This window comes from Ctenocephalides felis, unplaced genomic scaffold (assembly GCF_003426905.1).
Source record: "Ctenocephalides felis isolate EL2017-DRISC unplaced genomic scaffold, ASM342690v1 CF-g0.4_SCAFFOLD_03571, whole genome shotgun sequence".
NCBI classification, from domain to species: Eukaryota; Metazoa; Arthropoda; class Insecta; order Siphonaptera; family Pulicidae; genus Ctenocephalides; species Ctenocephalides felis.
In genome coordinates, this window is record NW_020539725.1 from 297,374 (window position 1) to 305,368 (window position 7,995).

The 7,995-nt window shown below is 41.9% G+C and overlaps 1 pseudogene; it reads right to left on the minus strand.

The window, feature by feature from the left end:
* Positions 1-1,595: 1,595 nt before the first annotated feature.
* Positions 1,596-7,995, minus strand: part of LOC113387145 — an 8,838-nt pseudogene continuing 2,438 nt past the window's right edge.

A 7,995-nucleotide genomic window follows, 5' to 3' on the forward strand; every position in this document is an offset into this window, starting at 1 on the left:
AGCAATGAGTGTCCATGGAGTGACCCTAAAATTCCGGTCCACATTCAGGGAACTGAGAGACATGTTCAATTACTGGCTAATGTATCAAAACGCGTATTAGAGCAAAATCGCGAAGGTGTTATGACAGCGAAACTACTATCTCGTGAAAAGCATCCTCGACTGGAAAGCAAGCAAGATTTCAGATATTAATTTATTTAAATTGTATTAGCTAAATGTAAGAAATTTCATTTTAAATAAAAATATAACTTAAAGAAATAAAAATGTTGTATTTAAACCATGTCATGTAAATAAATAATAGAATAAATATATGTCATTCCTAAAAACCCAAAAACAATATTTTTCTACAAAAGTAGTTTGACCTGTTTCGATGCAAGATTCTAGGTTAGGCTTACTCGCTAATGTCCCCTAAAAGTTTACTTGATGTAGTCTGAAGTACCCGTAAGTTACTGATTTTAAAATGCCGGAAAATGTTTTTAACCTGTTTTGATGCAAGATTCTAGGTTAGGCTTACTCGCTAATGCCCCCTAAAAGTTTACTTGATGTAGTCTGAAGTACCCGTAAGTTACTGATTTCAACAAGCCGGAAAATGTTTTTAACCTGTTTCGATGCAAGATTCTAGGTTAGGCTTACTCGCTAATGTCCCCTAAAAGTTTACTTGATGTAGTCTGAAGTACCAGTAAGTTACTGATTTCAAAAAGCCGGAAAATGTTTTTAACCCGTTTCGATGCAAGATTCTAGGTTAGGCTTACTCGCTAATGTCCCCTAAAAGTTTACTTGATGTAGTCTGAAGTACCCGTAAGTTACTGATTTCAAAAAGCCGGTAAATGTTTTTAACCTGTTTCGATGCAAGATTCTAGGTTAGGCTTACTCGCTAATGTTCCCTAAAAGTTTACTTGATGTAGTTTGAAATTATATATAAATACTGAATATTTTGCAAAAAAAGAAATAAATATACTGAATATTTTATTATAAAAGAATCGAAATATTTATAGGTTGGAAGTTACTAATTATTTAGAGTATATTACAAAAATTAAATAAAAATAGCAACTTGCACGTATTTTGCGCATTGACAACTTACACGTATTCTGCAAATTGACAACTTGCACGCATTCTGCAAATTGACAACTTGCACGTATTTTACACATTGACAACTTGCATTCATTTTGCATTCTAGATAACTTATACGTACTTTGCTTATTAGCGACTTGTACGCATTTCCAAGAAATTTTTGCAAAAAACATTCTCCCTATTTAGAATTTAACGAATTATATCATATATTTATATTAAAGAATTATGAAAAATTTCTCTTAAAAACATATATATCGTAAACTTACAAAATATTTATAACTATTCTCTTGACATTATGGTTATTGAAAGAAATAATGAATATTTCTAGTATTGGAATTTGTCGATAAGTTTTGATTTACGTGCTGACTCTCGCACGTTGTACAAAATAGCTAGGTAGACACCGAAGAAGTGTCACATATACAGCATGTACAAGTTTTCGACTGTCAAGCCTACTGATTGTGGCATGCTGCAATGCGACGGCTTAAGGCTTATGCTCTAATTGCGTGGGGTGACGTCAAGCCAACATGACGAATCCCCAAGCCAAGGGCTGAGTCTCAACGGATCGCAGCGTGGTAACTGCTCTGCCGAGTACAACACCCCGCCAGGTACCTAAGTCGTTTACAAACGATTCCGAGTCTCTACATCGAACTAGTAACCCATGATCGACCGCTATAGGCAAGACAGATATAACGGACGGATATCGCCCCTGTCCAGCGCCTCATTCGGCTAAAAATGGCTCGTGCGATAAACGGCGTGTGCCGAATACCTAATAAATCAAATTGTATTGAGCCTTTCGACTCACGAGACTCTTAGAGATATCGTTGCTTACTTTGTCTAGAAAGGATACGGCCTTAGAGGCGTTCAGGCATAATCCGACGGATGGTAGCTTCGCACCACCGGCCGCTCGACCGAGTGCGTGAACCAAATGTCCGAACCTGCGGTTCCTCTCGTACTGAGCAGGATTACTATCGCAAACGACGATTCATCAGTAGGGTAAAACTAACCTGTCTCACGACGGTCTAAACCCAGCTCACGTTCCCTATTTGTGGGTAAACAATCCAACGCTTGGCGAATTCTGCTTCGCAATGATAGGAAGAGCCGACATCGAAAGATCAAAAAGCAACGTCGCTATGAACGCTTGGCTGCCACAAGCCAGTTATCCCTGTGGTAACTTTTCTGACACCTCTTGCTGAAAACTCTTCAAGCCAAAAGGATCGATAGGCCATGCTTTTGCAGTCCCTGTGCACACTGAACAACGGGATCAAGCCAGCATTTGCCCTTTTGCTCTACGCGAGGTTTCTGTCCTCGCTGAGCTGGCCTTAGGACACCTGCGTTATTATTTGACAGATGTACCGCCCCTGTCAAACTCCCCGCCTAGCAGTTTCCTCGAATCGGATCACGCTAGAGTATTGTTGGCGATCGGCGCAATGCCTCACACCACTCTTATGCGCTTGGCTCTAGAAAACCGTGACAGTCGGAACGCAAGTTTTCGACGTACGCTTTCCGCCCAATCGAGTAAGTAAAGAAACGATGAAAGTAGTGGTATTTCACCGACGATATTACTATCTCCCACTTATGCTACACCTTTCATGTCTCCTTACAATGCCAGACTAGAGTCAAGCTCAACAGGGTCTTCTTTCCCCGCTAATTTTTTCAAGCCCGTTCCCTTGGCAGTGGTTTCGCTAGAAAGTAGATAGGGACATTCATTCATTCATTATTTGTTCTTATTCCATATAGCTCGAGCTTTCACTCATTGCTATGTAGCGTGTACTTAATAATTGTTTATTTCTCAAATTTAAATATTATATTTGTGGGTATTGTGCAGGACCTTTGGCCGTCAGTGGGCTGACGTTTCCATCCCTAACCACGTGGAGGCGGTCCTGCCTTTCCAGCTTTAGTTTTGATTTAGGTTTTAGCTTTGGCTTTGCACTGCATTTCTGGATTTAATGGCTTGTCTGCAAAAGCAACAAGCCCCAGGTAATTGGCTTTGGTTTCCAGGTACACATCAAGGTTTGTGTTCCCTGCTATTTCAAAGAGGCTTTGCCTTCTTAATTCATCATATCTGTCGCACATGACCAGCATGTGCGCGCTTTTCTCGCTTTCTCCACAGAAGGGACATTTGTCGTCTTCTGTGGCGCCCCTTGTGTAAAGTGTGTGCCTAAACGGACCGTATCCGGTCAGAATATACACGCACTCCCTACTGGGTTTAAACCACTTGTTCCTTGTAGCGTATGTTATATCGCCAATGAAACCGTAGGTTATCCTACCCGTATTTGCCAATTCCCATCTTTTCTGCCATTCCAGCTTTATTGCTTCATTTATCATTTTAACCTCTAGATTGAGGGTTTTCTATTGGGTTGTAATTATAATTGTTCCAGCTAATTTTCTCATTTCTTTTTACAAGGTTTATGATGCCTTGTTGTGTAATCTCTAGGTCTAGTGGCATTTTGCCACTTATTGTTTGTAATGCATTTGTTGCGGTGTTACGGCACGCCTTGGTGAAAGTCAGCAGAATTATTCTTTGCGCGGCGTTCAAGTTTCTAAGGTTGTGCGTGTGGGACGACTTGTCGAACCACGCAGCAGCGCCGTATGTTGCTATAGGTATTACCACTGCTTTGTACAAAGTGTCAAGGGTGCCTCTTTTAAGGCCCCATTCCTCCTTTGCAACCCTCCTGATTTTCAGGATGAAGCTGACTAGTTTCTCCCTCAGAAACTTAGTGTGCGCTACAAAGTTTAGCCTGTTATCTATAGTAATTCCCAAGTATCGCACTTCTTTTGCATATTTCAGGCTATTGTTGTCAACTTTAATGATCGGTTGTCTGCCTTCATTAAATTTGCCTTTATCATCATTGCGACAGTTTTTCCACTGCTGACTCTCACTTTATGCGTCACGCACCAGTCCTCAACGCATTTAAGAGCCATAGTACCAGTTCTCTCCAGATCATTTCTGGAGTTTCCTTTAATTATTAACGCCAAGTCATCTGCGTATGCAACGGGTTCTACAGTTTCTCCTAGCTGAGCTAGGCCGTCTAGAAGAACGTCCATGCAGAAGTTCCATGCAACAGGACCAATTATTGATCCTTGTGGACATCCCTTCTGCATGCTTCTTCCAACCTTCTTTGTATTGCCTTTTACATAGGCGCTTCGCCTTTTAAAGTAGTCCTTGACTATATTTACCATATGGCTGCTGCAGTTTGCCTGCGTCAGCCTATGTGTGATGGCGGGCCACCACAGGTTATCGAAGGCACCTTCAATATCCACAAATATAGCAAGTACATACTTCATATTCGTTGCCATGCATTTTCTAAACGTTAGCAGTGCGTCCTCCGTGGAGACGCCTGCCTTAAAGCCAAATTGTCGTGCATTGCACATGTTCATTTCTGTATAATTTGTCTTAATACGCTCTACGAGTATTTTCTCGTAGATCTTTCCCATCACTGGCAGAAGGGCGATTGGACGGTATGATTTGGCAAGCCTTCTGTTTTCACTCCCCGTTTGGGAATTAGACATAGGTTTGCCTGTTTCCAATCGGTAGGAAAACTGCCATCTTGGAAGCATTTATTTAGTGTACTAAGGATTGCTTGTTTGTTATGACTCCATAATTTTTTAATTATTTCGCCAGTGAAGCCGTCTTCTCCTGGGGCTTTTTTATCTTTTAGTTTTAGTAATGCCCGTTCTACATCGACAGAGTCGATGATTGGTTCGAGGTTCTGGTTTCGATATTGGCGTATATTTTCTCTAATTTTAATGTGATCAGCGTTCTCTTGCTGATCATCTGTAGGCAGGCACTTTTTAAGAAGGACGTTTACAGTTTCTTCCCATGTTTCACTGAAGTTCCCGGAAGGGAGTTCTAGTGAGCATAGAGAAGCCTTCTTGTTTATTTTATCGCATACAATTTTGTATACTATACTCCAGGGATCTTCGTTACCAACGCTTGTCACAAAGTCTCTCCATGAGGTTGTTTTACGTTCTCTAATTTCTCTGACATAGTTATTTCTTGCCCTTTTGTATGCCTGCATTTTGATTGGTACGTCATCAAGACATAGTCTCTTGGCCCGCAAGAGACACTTTTTGGTTCTATTAGTTTCCCGCCTTAGACAAGTCAGCTCCTCCGACCACCATGGCATGACCTTGCTTCCGGCTTTCCTTTTGGGCATGGATTTGTCACAGATTGCTTTTAGCTTTCTGTTAAATATCTTAATAGCCCTATTTGGGTCTAACCTCTGCAGAGACTCCAGACTTTGTTGGTCGAATTCCCTCTCCACCAGTTCCCCGAACCTGTCCCACTTAGCCTTTCTTGTGTTATAGCCTGTTTGGTTCTTTATTTGCCTTGTGACTGATGCTTCAAGCACTACTTCAAATGTTAAAAGGCTGTGATCACTGGTGGTCGCTATATCACTCACATTCCAGTTGATCACTTTTGAAGACATATTCGGGGTTGTAAGTGTTACGTCTATATTTGTGTCCCCAGCTTCACTTTGGTATGTGTAGTTGTGACTAGGCTCATTCAAAACAACTAGGTTGTTAGAGGCGATCCACTCCTCTAGTTCCTTACCTCTGCTATCCAGAGTCTTGGAAAACCACAAACCAGATTTTGCATTTGCGTCTGTGGTGACTATGATGCGGCGGCCGGCCAGGTTCCTGAGGATTCTGTCCAGCTTTTGCAGGAAGCTACTTATGTCGACTGAAAACTGCATGTAGCAGTTTACGAGATACAAGCTTTCTTTATAAGTGCATATCTCTACGCACATTATATGATCACATTCCAGCTCTGACCTTTGAAAAATATCGTATTCTCCTTTTCTTACTACGATTGCAACCCAAGGATTGGTCGTTTCCGGTTGTAGTACTCTCAGTCCTGCTGAGGTGTACCCTTTTATCATGCCCCTTATTGAATAAGGTTCTTGAATACACAGTATGTCAAGTCCTAACTGATGAAAAATAAGTTCTAGGTTGGCTGCTGCGGATTTAGACCTTTGTGCGTTAACTTGGGCTGCTTTTAGCCCCATGATATTTTATTTTTGTAAATTTAAATCTGTTTCTCGTACTCAGGACATAACTTCCAAGTCACCTTGTGGCCTGTCTCCTTGCGTTTATTTCTTACGCAGTTTACGCATTTTGCGTCTTGCTCTTTGGAGCAGTCACTCGTGGTGTGTTCACTGCTGCCACAATTCTCACAAACAGGTTTCTCGATTCTGCGTACTCTCGCTATGTGTCCATATGCATGGCACTTATAGCAACGAGGAATTTTTACATACTCGCTGAGCCTGTATGTACGCCAGTCCATGTAGACTCTGCCCTCGTTGAGTAGTCTACTGGCGTGCTTTCTGGGTAATTGGATTACCCAGTTGTTTTTACCAAATTTTGTTCTGAATTTGGTTACCACTTTGCACTCCTTTTTTAGAAGCTCTGCCTCTGCTTCCTCTAAGTGTTCAAAGTTTTTCAGAATTAGACAGTCCAGGAAGTTTTCTTTCTGGCAGTCTTCTTCTACATCATACATAATTATTTGTGGTTGTAGCTTTTTGGGCTCTTCCACAACTAATTTTTGCGCGCTCAAATTTACTCTCTTAATTATTTCTTTGTCTCGCTTTGTTTGAACCTCTAAGACAACTCCTTTATTTCGGAGTTGCCGTATGCTCTGACTTTTATTTGCTTACTAATATCTTTAAGACCAGTTTTTACGTGGTCTTTTATTTCGTCATTCGATCTCCTGTCTGTTTTGTCACATTCAGGCTTAATATATATGAATTCGCTTTTTGGTTTCTGTTGCACTATTTGCGTTGGGACTTTTGGGTTGGGTGCTCTAGATGCCACATTTGCATATGACATGTTTGTGGTTCTTTCTTTATATTTGGTCTCTGTTTTTCCGCGCTCTAAAATTTCTTTTTGAAGCATAAGCTCCAAATTTGACCATTTTTAAGGATAACTTAATTGCGCCTTTGGACACTTTGTTCGAATCATTAAAGAGAAAACTTTCAAGTTGTTCTCTTTCAATTTTAACTTTACTCAAACTATCCGCAGATAGATTGCTTGTGCTCTCTTTAGGGATTGTATCCCCCTTCTCCACCACTTTCTCTTTAGGGGTTTTATCCCCTTTTCCACCATTTTCTCTTTGGGGGTTGCATCCCCTTTTTAGCCACTTTCTCTTTAGGGGTTGTATCCCCCTTCTCCTGCACTTTCTCTTGATTTTTGGCTTCTGCCTTTTGGGCAGCGGCCATTTTGGACGACAAGTTGTCCGTTTTAGTTTTAAGTTTTTGGGTGCTCATTATTGTTCCCACGAGTATAGAAGATTAACAGTCGACCCAAGTAGCGCTCCCAGTGCCTGGGCAAGCCTGTTACTGCCGAGGTGTCGGCTAGTGCCTCGGAGTTGGTCGCTCAGGGCTGTATTTCCTCACAGCCATTCACTCCGTCGGCGCGCACCCTACCTTAGAGTTGAGGGTGTTTTTTATAGAGGATCCTTCCTCGTGACCCGGGAGATTAAGCCAAGGACCCCGTTCTCCAGAGACATGACCTAGAGCTTGCGGTATGTGCTTGCTTTTATGTGGGGATCAAAGATGTTCTTGCCCCAACCTTCCTCCTTTACCCGGGCTTAGGACCGGCAGCAGCGCGCAAGGATACGTCTGCAGGCGGAGTAGATAGGGACAGTGGGAATCTCGTTAATCCATTCATTCGCGTCACTAGTTAGATGACGAGGCATTTGGCTAAATCTGTCCCAGTGTCGGGATACTTCCTGGTTTTCGACCAGTCGCGAGTTATTTAGCGCATGATTTCCTCGAGACCAGAGTGCTATGTCGAAGAGAGTCATAGTTACTCCCGTCGTTTACCCGCGCTTGCTTGAATTTCTTCACGTTGACATTCAGAGCACTAGGCAGAAATCACATTGCGTCAACACCCGCTAGGGCCATCGCAATGCTTTGTTTTAATTAG